The sequence below is a fragment of the Myotis nattereri genome (assembly GCF_964212035.1).
Source record: "Myotis nattereri genome assembly, chromosome: 10".
In the NCBI taxonomy this organism is placed as follows: Eukaryota; Metazoa; Chordata; class Mammalia; order Chiroptera; family Vespertilionidae; genus Myotis; species Myotis nattereri.
Window position 1 is genome coordinate 63,289,241 of NC_138085.1, and position 16,399 is coordinate 63,305,639.

Below are 16,399 nucleotides of genomic sequence, written 5' to 3' on the forward strand. Positions count from 1 at the left end.
AGTGTTTTATCTGACCGTTCCCAACAGAAACCCTAATGTATTTGAGTCTTTGGAGTTAAAGAATAAAATTCCTCATGGCTAAGAGCCAAACATTTTGCCACATAAATTTCCTTATCTTTAATCAACAAATAAAAAGTTATACAAAATTTAACTTCAATAATAAAAATATTTTTAAATGAATTTCTTATCACTTTCTGGAAAGTTAATTTTTCATTGCTAGATTAAATGGAATTTCTGGCATCACAGAAATGAATGCGCATAATGGGTGTCACCTTATATGTTGTTGAATGCCATAAAACACAGGAAGCATTTCACAGAAATTCCTACTTCTCTTGATTTCAGAGTGGCTCGGTTGGTAGGGGCAAGGAGGTGGAATTCATTGTCATTTGTGGGTTGCATTTGAGCTCAGAATGGTTTTTAGAGATGCTTTGTACATTAATAGAAAATAGAAGGCTTTTGACTTAACTATTAACCAGCACAAAATCCAACCTTTAGTCTATACATGAAAACTATATATAAGGATTAAAAGCAATTGTCATAAGGGGTTTTTTTTTCTCATGAAACAAAAGTGTAAGAAGCATGGGTACATGATAATTGGCATTGCTTCTTCTGAAATTGTAGATTTCCTTTAAATAGAAAGCTATGCCCCATGTGTCAACAATGGAAGCCCTATGAGTCCAATACCATAGAGTGGATACGCTCATCCAGAAAACTGGAGAAAAGCACTTGATAGTTTCTGTTTATGAATACAATATTTTATTTTAAGAGAACTGTAAACTATTTTAAATGCAAGATTTCTTTGAAGGCCAATGATCATACTAGTTGTTAATGGAGTTCTGAAATGTACCAGACTCCATGAGAGAGAGAAAAAAAAACTAGGATAGCAGCCTTAGTGCATTAGCAATGCAGATTATTGATGCTAGAAAAGTTGTATATTTAAGAGCTACAGGCAAGTTTTGATACTAATTAATTGTTAAGATTTCAATACAAGATTGATTTTCATAGTGATTTAAAATTCATAACTTGTTCTTTTTGTTGGCATTTTAATTATAATGTAATTTTTTATTTGCCTTAAGGATTCCCATAAACTAGTCAAAATATCTAGAATTGTTATTCAAGAACAACCCTTTATATAAGGCTTCATTTTCCTTAAGATCTTCAGAAATTTTAATTTTTAGTCTTCAAAGAAACAAGCCACACATGCTAAAATCCTTTTAGTGTCATGTAATATATAATAAAAGCATAATATGCTAATTAGACCAGACAGCTGAATGAACTTCCAGACAACTTTCTGGATGAAGCTGGGGTTGCAGGGGCCAAGGCAAGCAACTGCGGCTGCAAGGGCCAAACCCCTTGCACGAATTTTGTGCATCGGACCTCTAGTGTACTATAAGAGAAAACAAACAGGATATCTTTCTACAGAAATGTATTTGTTGCCATCCCATCCTTAAACAGCTCTAGTATGTGCTGTATGGCATCTAGTGAGATTCCCGTTGTAGATGTTTGCTTAAGTACTTGCCATTTTCTGCCAAAGAACTGATATCACTTTATTTTTCTAGGGTTGTAGAGGTATAATTATTTCTTTCATTTAAATATAAAATATATGCATGTTAGAAAATGCATTCCTTAGCTCAGCCAGAGTGGCTCAGTGGTTGAGCATTGACCTATGAACCACAAGATCATGGTTTGATTCTCAGTCAGACACATGCCTGGGTTGCAGGCTCAGTCCCCAGAATGGGGTGTGCAGGAGGCAGCTAATTAATGATTCTCTCTCATTATTGATGTTTCTATCTCTCTCTCCCTCTCCCTCTCTGAAATAAAAATATTTTTTAAAAAATTGCATTCCTTTTATAGCTGTTTTTATAATCTAAATAAATCTAGCCATGAAGAGTGGGCTTCTTTACACATCTCTATCAACTTTTTACTTGATATTGTAAATGGTAGACAGTCCTTAGGTGCTTCTCTGTGAGGTTTTCCTGCATGTAAAGTGAAGAGAACAGCTGGTACCCACTCATTCCAAATGGGAGTGATTCATAAAAAAATTATGTATGTAAAGACCTTGCACAGTGCAGAAAAGTGCTAGCTCAGCTGAAGTTATTATAGGAATGAAGGTTAATCTTCATGTCTATCTCCATAATAGCCACCTGCTCTGTTTGCATATGTATTAAGTTCTCTAACACTTTATACCCTTGATAGAGAAATCACATGTTTACTGAAGAATCTTAAAGTGAGAATAGTAATTTGTGAGTAGATTGTTTTATAACAGAAACTAGATAAGCATGTATCTATTAAATCAGATCTCTAAATAAAGACTGTTCAGAGAAAATATTGGTGACAGATTTCCTTACTATCATTGAAGAGTGAGACTTCTAAACTCTTAAATTAGATGTTTATGTTTTTGTTTTTCAGGAGACACTATTTGGCATGTCTCCTTTCTTAGGGCATACTTTGATTTTATTTTCAATAAGATCAATTTTGAGACAAAGGAAATCACTATATCCTGAGAAATGGTTTCAAATACATTATCTCTAATGATTTTCCTTCAGGTAGAAACACTAAGAATTACCTTAGTCAAAGAACATATTTTCATTACTAGTTTAAAGTCCTTGGCCAGTTCTAGTGAAGCCTGAAGAGACAGGGATCCAAGGGTAAACTTATGCCAAATAAATGTGTGCTCAAAAGGAAGACATACTTTCTCCCTTGTAGTAGATTTTTGAAGGGTGAGGGTCCAACTTTGATGATATAATAAAAATGACATAAAGCAAGACACTCATTTGGAAAATATGACTGTTAAGGAAATTGGATTAGTTTTTGTTTCATGGGACCATCCATTTTTATTTCAAAAAGATCATTTACATAAACTAATATGTCTTCAGCATAGAAAAATTAGAAAAAACACACACAAAAAGGAAGATAAAAATTAAGATTCCTCAGAATACTACTCAGAATTAATCACTGTTAACATTTTGGTAATTGTATTTCTAGTCTTTGATATATGTATTTATATTATATGTATTCACAGAGTTGAATTAATATAATATATATGACTGCATTGTCAATATTTTTAACATTGCCTTTTTATGAGCTTTAGCTTTTGCTATTTTCATATATGAGTAAACATCATTCCTAATGGATGCATACTTCTGTGTCATGTGGATGGCTCCTCAAGTTTGAAGCATACTTATTTTCTCAACTTATTGAATGCCAACTTCCAGGCTGAGAAAATAAGGTTGCAAGCTTGGAGTGCTACCAAATTCTTTCAACCTGAACCAGAGTGATTATAGTCTTCTGCTGGCATTAATATATTGTGTGTTTTTGAAAAAGATGATCCGATTCTTTATTTAAGTTACCTCACCCATAAAATGAGGAACATATTTCCCATTGACCTCATGGAGATGTTTTGTGGGTAAAATGAGATGTAAGACATTCTATAAAAAAAAATGTAAAGGACTACACAAATGCAAACATGGTTTTGATTTTGATGCTGAATTTTGATGGATTTATATTGACTTATGTCTCTTTCCCTGAGATTACCTCTAAGGTTCAGTGTATAAGTTGAGTAGAAACACTATCTATATGCATAAAAGCCTAAGCGACCGGCTGACTGGCTGACTGACTGTCTGACTGTCCAGGAGCTATGACACACACTGACAACCAGGGGGCAGATGCTCAATGCAGGACCAGAAACCACAGGCATGAAAACATGGTGTAACGGACTGATGAATCTCAAAGGGAAGGCGGGAGGGAGTATAGGGGGAAAAGATTAACCGAAGATCTTACATGCATTCTAGAGGCCCAGTGCATGGATTCAAGGGACACCGGTGGGGTCCCTTGGCCTGGCCTGCGGGTATCAGACCTAAACCAGCTCCCCGACATCCCCCAAGGCTCCCAGATTGGGGGAGAGCACAGGCCAGGCCGAGGGACCTCACCGGTGCAGGAATTCTTGCACTGGGCCTCTATTTTTGTTGTGACTGCTTGATCTAGCCAGCACCATGGATAGATTCAAAGGTAAAGAGGAATTAAATCCAAAGTGGTTGTAAATTACATTTTTCTCACACTTTAGGTCAAACCCACTTAGGGAAAATACCCATGTAAATATGAAAATCACCAACTTATAAACATGCAAACTACAGACTAGAAACTGCCTGCTATGAAGATCATTCTCCCAAACGCTAAGTAGATGTTTTGTATAAATTAAGACATTATTGAGTTACTTTTAAATGACAGTAGAATAGACATACTAGTAGATGTTGTGATAGATACCTTTAGTTGCCTGCCTATAGCCATTTCTATTTTTTCTTGTCAATTCTGTTTGTAGCAATATTTTCAGTCCCAAATGGTGAATCATGACTTGCTTAAGTCAGTAAAGTTATCCTTATTCCCCTATGCCAGATACTTACTTTCCTAACTTCCTATAGAGCGAAAGTTTGGAAAGAAGACAAGCTGTGCCTTTTTTGACATTATTAAACTGTTGGGTTTGTTTAATAATTTATTAAATATTTTTTTAATATGTTTTATTGATTTTTTACAGAAAGGAAGGGAGAGGGATAGAGAGTTAGAAACATCGATGAGAGAGAAACATCACTCAGCTGCCTCCAGAACACCCCCTACTGGGGATGTGCCCGCAACCAAGGTACATGCCCTTGACTGGAATTGAACCCGGGACCCTTCAGTCCGAAGGCGGACGCTGTGTTCACTGAGCCAAACTGGTCAGGGCTTGTTTTATTTTTAACAAGATCTATAATTTCTGACAAATCGAAATTAATGTTTTGGCCTGGAGTTGCATGTGCTGGAAGGTAACAGACAGAAGGGGACAGCATTTCTGGAAGTGAAAGCATCCATTGGAGAACCAGCTGGCTCTGCATGTTGCTTCTTGCTGAGGATTGCCATGGGATCAGCAGCACAGCTTCCCTGCCTTTCTGATATTCTGAGTGACGCTCAGCGCCAGCCCTGCTGACTGTGATTAAACAACACGAAGAACAGCATGCCTCAGGAGAACAGTGTGCAGTCGTCTGTGCCGCGTGGTTGGAGGGACTGGCTCTGTGCCGCCTGTCAAAATGCATAACCTTATGGTCTGGAAAGGTCACAGCCGTTTCCTGTGCAGATACAGCAAAGCTCCTGATTGAATTCTTGACCAGAAAATGTCCTTGGTCAATACACACCACAGGGAAAACAAATTCTGTGCTATAATGGGATTTACTTCCAACTGCTTTGGGCTGGAGGAGAAATGGTTGGTCAACTGACAAAATTGCTGTGCAAGGGAAGCTTGCTATTCATCACATCCACACCCACAGATAATGTGATTATTGTAACTTTGTAATTATATTCCAAAAACCTTCCAAACTGTATTTTTTTTTGGGGGGGGGGTGGGGGGTGTTATTGGAGCTCTCCATGGCATTTCTCACTGAACCCTCACGGGAAGCCAGCCCCCTTATGTTGCTGAATTGCTTTATTAATGAACACATTAGACTCAAGCTTCAGCTCTGATGGGATTTCATGAGTCTGGTGTCACACTCAGAACTATAGGTTTCATGGTCCTCGGCAAACTTTCAAATTCCAGTCTCTGGAGGCTACATCCTGGAATCTACATTTTCAAATATACCAGAGGTGGTATTCAGGAGCAGTTAGTCTCACCAGATCCTTGTTCAAAGCAGATGTTCAAAGTGAAAGATGTAAAACATAGCAAATTATCACTGTTTTATATAATAATGAGCAAATAGCTTAACATTTTCATTCGTGTTATTAGTTGTTTTGACCCTAGTTGGATAGAATCTCAGAGTCTCAGTCTTACCCATTTAGACACAGTGAAACCCAAACAAAATAAGAGGGAAATTAAAATTATTGTAAAACTTACTGTGTTATAATTTAATCTGTGGAACTAGTAGAATCCTAGTACTTGCAAACAATAAGAAGTATAAAGTGAGAGGAATTCAGAAATAAACCAGGATATGCTTTGCCATCCTTTAATAACAAAATTAATAAACAACATTTTCATAAGGAAAATGGTCATTAAGGACCTTCTGTATTCTAGCAAATAACAGATCTTTCTCAGAAGAGAGATCCTCCTAGTTTTCACCTCACTGGAGATTTGGGATCCAGCTGAGAAAACATCTCTTCAGCTATGAAATGAGCACAGCACCCTTGTAGGATCCCATATTTGGGGGCATGACCATTGAAGAGCTCTGATTCTAAAGAAAGTTCAGGAATACAACTGACAGCCCAGAAAATTCAGTCAAATAATATTAGAAAACATGATAAATATTAATTGGTTACTTAAGATAAAGATAAAAATGTTAAGGAAGCCTGTATAGCATCTGGAGCTCTATAGTTGAAAAAGATTCAATAGTTCCAATGTGAGAAAGCTGTCTATTGTGAGAAAGTAGAAATAGACATATTCATTTATTTAAATCTAGTTCCTGGTAGCAAGACTTGAGCATGGGTTTGGGGCAGCTGATTTTTATGCCTGTGCTATTGGACGTCTGGTGACCCACCATCTTTGTTTGCCTGAGACTGAGCGCTTTCCTGGGACACAGAACTATTACAGCTAAATCAGGTCAAGTCTCAGGCAAACGGGGCAGAGTTGCTCACACTAGTTCGTTGCCTATGTACCCTGCACCCCACATCCTGGGTGGAAAGTGACAGGTCTAACCCTACTCTCTCAGCGCAGGGATTGGTTTAGGTAGAGACATAACCTAAGTGGGTCTGACATCTGTGAAACAAAGTACATTTGCTTTATAGTTCAAAGAAGAGAGCCCCCCCCTTTCAGGTGGTCTAACATTCTTGTAAATGTGAATCAGAACTGCAGCAGTCATTTTTGCTAAATGAGGAAAGCAAACCTCAGGATGGGCTGACAACTGGAGGCAGGTAGAGTTCTAAAAACAGTGCAGGGGCTGTGGAATCTTGATGACAAAGGGGCCGCTCTAGCAAACATTTTCTGAAGCCTACCCCAGAGTTTATTTATACTGCTTATTTGATACTCAGAAAGTAATTTGCCTAGGTAATTAATAGCCATATTATTTACTATCCATACTAGTATCAGAATGGGATGGAATGACCCTATGAATAGCATGAAGAATATTCTCACTAAGGCTAACATTATGAACATTCTTGGAAACTGAAACTGTTCCCAAGAGGGAAAGTACTTACTGATTGGTGGTGTGCAGATCCAGACTTAGCGTGTTTATTCTTTGGAGGTGGGTTAAGTGTGCTTGGGGTAGGAGGGGAGTGCAGTTAAATGAGTCTGAGAAGAAATGGGAAGCTATGCTTCTGTTGGATGCTCTTTAGGGTCATATCGACAATGTCATTAATGTCCTAATGGTCATGAGGATAGATGTTCTTATGTTTTCATAGGAGGCAAGGAGGCAAGGAGGCAAGGAGAAGAACATAAATCTAACCAATAAAAATATTAGCAACTAGCACTATGTCTGTGTGAATCAAGAAATAATAGCCTCTCTAAAGAACAGGGCATGGTATTTGTTTTTATTGTACAGCACTTAGGATTACTATGAGGCAGTGCAACTTACGTTTCTGTTGCGAACAGCATTCATAAAATTGACAGTTTTATAGCGAGAATTCCGAGCAGCTATAAAAATATTATTTCCCTATAGATAACAGTTAATTCCAATTTCCATCAACCCATGAAACATGGTTTAGGGGTTAATCAAAACAGTCAGGAGCAATGGAGTCTAGAATCCCATTTCGGCTGCTGAGTTTTAAGGTTGTACAAGTATCAGACTGTGTGTGTTCTTTTTTTTTTTAATCACAAGTCCCTCTCTGACTGTGAGTTAAGAACCGAGAGATAATTTATTCTTTCAGTTCTTCAGGGGACCATTTATTTCACTACAGTAGACGTGAAGGTTCAAATAAAATAATCTTACTGGCTCCCGTTGAACAGTACACACAGAAAAAGCACTTTACAGGGGGCATTTGGAGGTGGCATTAAAATTGTTAATGATTCCGCTTATCTTGGTTCAGTCATCAATTCAAAGAGAGGCTGCAGCCAAGGAATCAAGAGAAGGCTGATACTTGCAAAGGCAGTAATGGGAGGGTCAGGAAGATCACCAAGAGCCAAGATGTGTCATTAGAGACCAAGACTCAGATCATCCGCCCCCTCGTATTCACAGTTACCATGTGCAGGTGCAAAACCTGGTCAGTGAGGAAGATCCGAGAGGGGAGAATTGATTCATCTGAAATATGATGTTGGAGGAGAGCTCTACAGATACGCTGGGCTGCCAGAAAGATAAGCAAGTAGGCCCTAGAGCAAATTAACCCCGAAACCTCACTGGAGCCAACAATGATAAAGCTGAAGCTGTCCTACTATGGGCATCTTGTGAGAAGACAGGGTTCTTTAGAAAAGATATTAATACTGGGAAACATAGAAGGCAGCAGGGAAAGAGGGAGATCCAATATGAGATGGATTGAGTCCACGAAGTCATAGGCGTGAGCCTACAGGAGCTGAGTAGGGCTGTTGAAGACGAGACATTGTGGACATCACTCATTCACAGGGTTGCCAGGAAATGGAACCGACTAAATGGCACATTACAAGCATTTTGGATGTGAGAGGAAGCACAAATATTATAGTATGCTTTCTGGTAAAAACAAAAACTGTTCTTGAGACCAGCATAATATGTATGTGATATGTCTGCCTCAATGATATGGTCACCAATAATCCTATATAATAAAAGCCTAATATGCTAAGTGTCTGGTTGTCCAATTGTCCGTTCAACCAATCAAAGCATAATATGCTAATGATATGCTAAGGCCATTCAACCACTCACTATGACATGCACTGACCACCAGGCGGCAGACGCTCAACATAGGAGCTGCCTCCTGGTGGTCAGTGCGCTCCCACAGGGGGAGCACTGCTCAGCCAGAAGCCAGGCTCATGACTGGCGAGTGCAGCGGCAGTGGCGGGAGAAGGCCTAAGCCATCAGTCAGACATCCCATGAGGGCTCCTGGAGTGTGAGAGGGTGCAGGCTGGGCTGAGGGACCCTACCCTCCAGTGCACGAATTTCATGCACCAGGCCACTAGTGTTTTATATATGCAAGTTCACCTTCCCATGTTGAAAAGCTTTCTGAAAAAATTGAATTATGCTTCTGACTGTGTACTCTAGCTTATTTGAGAGAATGGAAGAAAACAATTCATAAGGATTCTATAAAAAGAGAAAGAACAGGTTTTGGAGAATAATAAAATTGTGTGTGTATGGTAGATAAGCATACATCACTTTTGTCATCTAAAGAATGGAATCAGATGAAAATTATTTAAAAAATAAATCATCACTAGAGTTTGTTAAAGAAGGTAAGGGAATATAGAGGAGAACAAGAAAGACAGGAAACAATGTGCTATTATATTAAATAAGATTGTATTTATTCATTCATTTGACAAATGCATATTGAGCCCCTAGTATGTACTAGGTGCATTTTAGATGCTTGAAATATATCAATAAGATAAAATAGGTAAAAATTTCAGTCTATGGAGCTTAAATTTTAGCAAGAGGGACAATAATAATAATAATAACAACAAATAATAAGTAATATAGAACATTAGAAGGTGAGAAATGGTATGGCAGAAAACAGAGTAAGGCAAGGGGAAGTATGGAAGAATTATAAAATTAAGTACCACTAACTCTGTGTTATACAAGGAAGAAGAATTTAATATTGTAAACAGAATGATAAAAGGATATCCAATAGTAGTTCAAGAAAAATTGTTAATATTTGTGATGGTCAATTTTATGTCAACTTGACTGGGCTAAGCAATGCCCATGTAGCTGACAAAATCTTATTTTTCAGTGTGTCTGTGAGGGTGTTTCTGGAAGAGATTGACATATGAATCAGCAGACTGAGTAAAGATGATTACCTTCACCAATGCGGTTGGGCATCACCCAATCTTTTGAGGGCTTGAATAGAACAAAAAGTGGAGGGAGGGTGAATTTACTGTCTCTACTTGAGCTGAAACATCCATCCTCTCTTATCCTTAGGCATCTACACTCCTGGTTCTAAGGCCTTCAGATTCAGACTGAGTTACATCACTGGCTTTCCTGGTTCTCTAGCCTGCAGAAGGTGGATAGTGGGACATCTCAGCCTCCATCATTTTGTGAGTCAATTCATACAATAAATCTCTATCTATCTATCTATCTATCTATCTATCTATCTATCTATCTATCTATCTCTCTATCTATCTATCTGGGACAAAGCATATACTAATAGAGAGGTCCTGTTGAGTATGAGATGTTGACTGTATAGACACTGATATGTCTAATAAAAACTTATGCTGTTTTCAGGTATAGGATATAATATAGGGTCTATTACAATTTACTAACTTTATATAATCGTACCTACTGGATCTTGGAATAGAAGTGGTTCTTCTAATTCTTTCCCCAGTTTAAGATCATGCTTTCAGAGAACAAAGAATTTAGAAATCCAATTATTAAAGATTGGTAACTCATAATTTGCAACTTGATTTATGATATAAGACTCATGGACAAGGGATATAATGCTGCTTGTGAACATAATACTGATGTTTTCAGGACATTAGAAGTGTTTCACTTAAATTTCAGGAGAAAATAAGAGGAAAATAGTAGGACAACTGCTAGTTCTGACATAGAATAACTGCCATTAGAGGATTTTATATGTCATTTGGGGGAAATTAACAAGGATATGAACAGGAAAAAATGACATACATGTGTCTATATATCATGATAAAATATCAGAAACAAAATATCATATACATTTTAATGATATTACAAGTATCAAAACTTGGTAGATAGTTTGTTGCCTGTGCTTGGAATATGGAAATAAACACAAATCAAAACAGTAATATATGTGGAGGAAAAGAACTATATGAAAAAAAAAAAAACCAGCTTGCAGTGCAAGCACAGTAGACAGACGTTAGCTGATATGATTATGGAAATGCATATTCATATACTCTATAGAATATGTATAGAGAAAAAAACCTTTTTAGTGGGGTTCCATGAAGTTGTACCAAGAAGACATTCTTATTCTATTATAAATTAGATTACACTCTCAGAAAATAAGACAGGTCGAAGGGTAAGTTTTCTAATTTCAACTTTGCTAAATATTCTACCCAAGGTTCTTTGGGTATTAAGGAAAAGAGGCCCACTCAATAAAAGTTGGATTTTATTTTAAGAATGCAAAGGCTCTAAAAGTGGGGACTGAAGGATGGTCAGGTGTCACAGGAACTAGAAAGCTAGAATATGTGACTCTGTCAGTTATCTTTGTGTGTATGTTGCATTCCATTCTCTTTGCAGATTGACTTTGTTCTGCCCCAAAACAGTGACTCCCCATCTCCAGACCAGTATGACTTTTCAGATGGTCTCCAACCAGCTAATTGATCCAGTTTCTTATTGACTGGATTTTATATTTCCCAAAGATATATCTATTTGGGCTAGTACATCTTTTCTCATCTCATTATTGCCATCTGGAATTTTCTTTTCTTTTCTTTTTTTTTTAATGGGAGGGAGAGGAAAGTGAGGGGACAAGGAATGAAAGAGCCTCATTTCCCTCTAGAGGCCAACAGTTGGTTAGGCTGGCAGGACAGGGCTGTCCCTCCCAAGTTACAATAATTGGAAAGACTGTCAACTGGATTTCATCAGGCACCAAACCTGGAGAGCCAGGCTGGGTCAAATGTGGGTCAGTTCAGTGTTCAAATCCCGAGTTATGTGGTCAGAGTCTAGCTACTCCATATTCTAGTAATTCAGTCCCTCTCAGTGTCTATGGTCCAGGGGATGTTTTAGTCCTGGGTTCTTCTATTTTCACATGGTGTCTTATCTGTGGCTTGTTGGCTTCTTGTGAGGGGGACTGAAGTCAGGAACTACCTTTCACTATTGTGATGACATCAGCCCGGTATTGGTATTGTTATTCAGAAGCTGTTGTTTTATTTTTGTGGTACAAAGCAAATGAGAGGCTATGTTGAGATCTCTGAGGCTGAGATATTTTGCATAATGCAAATTAGATTCAATTGTAAGATTAATGAGACTAAATAAAAATCTATATATATAAAAGCCTAAGTGACGGTTACAACCACTATGATGAGCACTGACCACCAGGTGGCAGACGCTCAATGCTGGAGCTGCCCCCTGGTGGTCAGTGCGCTCCCACAGCCAACCTCCCATGGACCCTCCCCCTGCCCTGGCCAGCTGGCCCTGATTGGCCCTGATTGCTGGTCAGGCCAAGGAACCCCACCCATGCATGAATTCATACACTGGGCCTCTAGTCCACAATATGGAACTTGGAATAAAATAATCAATTGGAACTCATAATGTAGTGTATCTTTTTAAAAAATATTTTATTGATATTTTATAGCGAGAAAGAAACATCAATCAGTTGCCTCCTGTACACCCCCTACTGTGGATGTGCCCGAAACCAAGGTATATGCCCTTGGCAGGAATCAAACCTGGGACCCTTCAGTCTGCAGGCCGGCGCTCTATCCACTGAGCCAAACTGGTTAGGGCTGTAGTGTATCTTTTAAAAAATACAGATGTTTTATTTCTACCACTAAAAAGGCATCAAAACAATACCAAACAATAGTAATTAGTACAGCCATTGTCCAGTGTGAGGGAAATAACATTAGATAAGATCAAAAGTGCTGAATAAATACTTATGAAAAGAGAGATGTCTTGCATTGTCTCTTTAATGAGACTATAACTAGAACTGAAGATTATGATGGACTGAAACCTTTGCAACTGAGGTTTAATCAGCAAACAAAATTAAACAAAGCAAAAATAAAAACACTTTGCCTGCTTATTCCAAGGTTAATAGTACCTGTGTCACCTCTGCTCACATCTCTTGTTTATGTATCAGAGGTAACCTCTTGACATCAGCAAATGTGGTCCTAGAGAGCCTTTTATCTAGAGCAGTGATTCTTAACCTTCCTAATGCCGCGACCCTTTAATACAGTTCCTCATCTTGTGGTCACCCCCAACCATAAAATTATTTTCGTTGCTACTTCATAACTATAATTTTGCTACTGTAAACAATATGTAATTATATATGTGTTTTCCAGTGGTCTTAGGTGACCTCTGTGAAAGGGTCATTCGACCTCCAAAGGGGCCGCGACCCACAGGTTGAGAACCGCTGATCTAGAGGCAGGCAGGTGACTCAATTATTGGAATAAATTCTTTGGAGGAGGAGAGGTTTCAGAGAAAGTTATTCCTGTTCAGGATAAGTTACAGTGACAACAGGAAGAAGCACCTGTTCTGGGTTACAACTTGCTTCATTATCTTGAATGAAATTGCATGAGATTGTGGTGCAAGGAGTGACTTCAATCATTTTGGAACATTGAAAAGAAGACAGACAATTGTAGTGATGGCAATTTTAAGTCCTTGGCACTTGTTTAACAAATGATTATAAGGACTAAACCCTCGTACGCTTGTTAAGTGAGAAAAAAATAAATCACTCCCTAGGTCAGGCTGCTATTGCTTGGCTATTGCCTCACTTGAAGCTGAAACCATTTAGCCATTGTGGAAAGTCTCTATGTATAAAAGAAAATACTGCCTATTGGTAATTAATACCACCATCACCAACAACACCAAGAATGAATATCTTGAAATTGTTTTCATCCTGTGTCTTTCATTGCTGTGGTGTTGGTATTTCTTGAATGCTTGACTCTTTTATAGGAACTGAAACGTCGTTAGGTGGAGATGGTGAGGGGGAGGGAATGCTTTGACTCAACCTAACAACTTGATCCCTAACATCAGTCAAATTAGAAACTAACACTTCCTTGTTTTCACATTAACCTTGTTCTTATTTGTGCATTTTGCCTCAAATCCAGTAATGTGCTATGTTTGCATTAAAGAAAGGAGAAGAGAAGAAACTCTGATGGCCTTCATTAGAGGTAGTATAGTAGATTGACTATTATCCTGGACTTTTAGAAACATTTTCCCTTAAAGAGTCTTTGAGTAATTCCTCAGGGATGAGCAAGACATTTCAGAGAAAAATTAACCTTAATTTTAGCAAATGAAAGTCACTTGTTAGAGTCTAAGAGTAATTTGCTAAGTAGTAACTTGGAAGCATCAAAGAAGTAAATTTCCTCATAAATTACCTGAATTCCTGTCAAAAGGGTATTCAGCCAGACTCTCTAAAGAAAAATTAACATGTCTTAACATTTTATGGGTCATCTTTCATGATATTTTTTAAGTGTGAACATTTATAAAAAATACTGTGTAAAATTTCAGGGGTGTGCACAGGTTCACTGCACTATGTTAAAGACTCGATAGCCATGCATTTGCCTTCATTCCATCGTACATGCTAGTCATACTGACTACTCACTGATTATAATTCCTCCTGAACTCCATACCCCTTACCTTTGCTATGCTTTTCAACAATTACAAGTGACAGGGCTATTATTCTAATGAACTGAGATCATTTGACAAATGCTATATTTGTTGTGCCATTATTCAAACTACAATTGACTCACAGTATCAAAGCTATGGTTATCGCTTCAGATTGGCAGTAACATTCATGAGACAAAAACACTTTAATCTAATGCTACAATTAGTTAGCTTTATTAGAAGGATAAAAAGTGAAAATATAACATGTACAACATCTTCATCTCATTAGGAGGCCTGACAGGTATCCATAGAAGCAACTTCTCTTATCTCCTCATGGCTATAGGGCAGAGGTCCTCAAACTTTTTAAAGAGGGGGCCAGTTCACGGTCCCTCAGACATTCCACACATGTGCGCTGCGGGCCCGGGACGAGTCGGCTGCTAAGCAGGACATGCAGTGGCAGCAAAAACACCCAGCGGGCTGGATAAATGTTTTCGGCGGGCCGCAGCTTGAGGACCCCTGCTATAGGGTATATATGTCTGCCATGGTTGAGAACCTTGACCTATTGAAAGCCATATCTCTCTTACCCACCAATTCTATGTCATTATATTCGAAGGCTTGCATGCCGACACACATCTTACAATCCAGCGTGGTGGCATACAACAAAGGAAGTATAAACTACTCTCTTCATTTGTCTTAACTACTGTTTAAAAAAAAAATTCAAGCAGAATTTCTATCAGCCCAGACCTAATATTAACCATTTATTCACTTTGCCCTTTGACCTCTAAAATATTTTAATGTTGGATTGGTACAGTGATAAGGATCTGTATCATAGTGCCAGTCCTAATTTCACAAAAGTTTACAATGTAGTATGGATTATGAAATAACAAATAATTATGAGAAAATGTAGAATACAATCAGCAGTATAAAAACATGTATAAATCAAATGCCTCAGTTTAGTTCTGCTGAGGTTGAGATGGCATCATTAAACCTTCATGGAGATGATAACATGTGGGATTCAAAAGAGAGGCTAAATTTGTCTGATTTTTATACCAAAATGAACAAACAGTTTGAAAAGTTATAACTTCTTAATAGAAATGTGATATTTCATTATTCCATTCATTTATTGATGGGCACTTGGGCTGCTTCCAAATCTCAGCTATTGTAAATAATGCTGCAGTGAACATAGGGCTGTATACAGTCTTTCAAATGAGCATTTCAGGTAAATTTGGATGTATTCCCAGAAGTGGATTCACTGGGTCATAAGGCAGTTCCATCTGTAATTTTTAAAGGAGACTCCATACTGTTTTCCACAGTGGCTGCACCAATCTGCATTCCCACCAACAAAGCACAAAGGTTCCCTTTTCTCCACATCCTTGCCAATTATATTCATCAGGGATATTGGCCTATAATTTTCATTCTTTGTAGTGGTTTTGGAATTAGGATACTACTTCTTGGTCCATAGGTTCAATAGACTTTTGTGAAACCTAGTGCAATTTTTTTTTTACTCAAGTTCAAATGCAGCTGATTTAAGAGTGGTTTTGGTAATACTTGTTTTTTGTTAGTTTGTTGTTATTGTTGTTTTTGTATTAGCTTTTAGTATACGTTGAATTTCATAAAAACCTTTACGTCTGCTTGAGAATATGTGTTTGGTGACTTGACTCGGTTTGGCCTACTGTGTGGGGCCATAAATGCACATTTCATTTGTTTTTCTTCAGCAGCTAAAGAAAGCTGTGTGCTATTCTGTACTCTGTGTTGTCTTATAATGAAACAGGCAAACACTGCACAAAAGTCACGGGTGTCTTCACTATATACTAAAAGTTCTTCACAATACACTAAGAAGCTTTGGTGTTTGTTGAAATGAACTCCAGTTCTTCCTATGTGTTATGTGTACTGTGCATGTGATAATTCTAGATGTGAGACTATACATTGATGAAACTATGGATAATTTCCAGCTCTGGAGGGTCAGGGTTTCCATATTATTGTGATCTAAGTTCTTAGGTGGCAAGATTTAAGCTTCTGTCACGATCACAGTCCCAGCTGCTTCTGGCAACCACAGGGTTGATAAACAGTCTCCGCCATTAGAGTTCTCTGCCACCTAAATCTGATCGCTC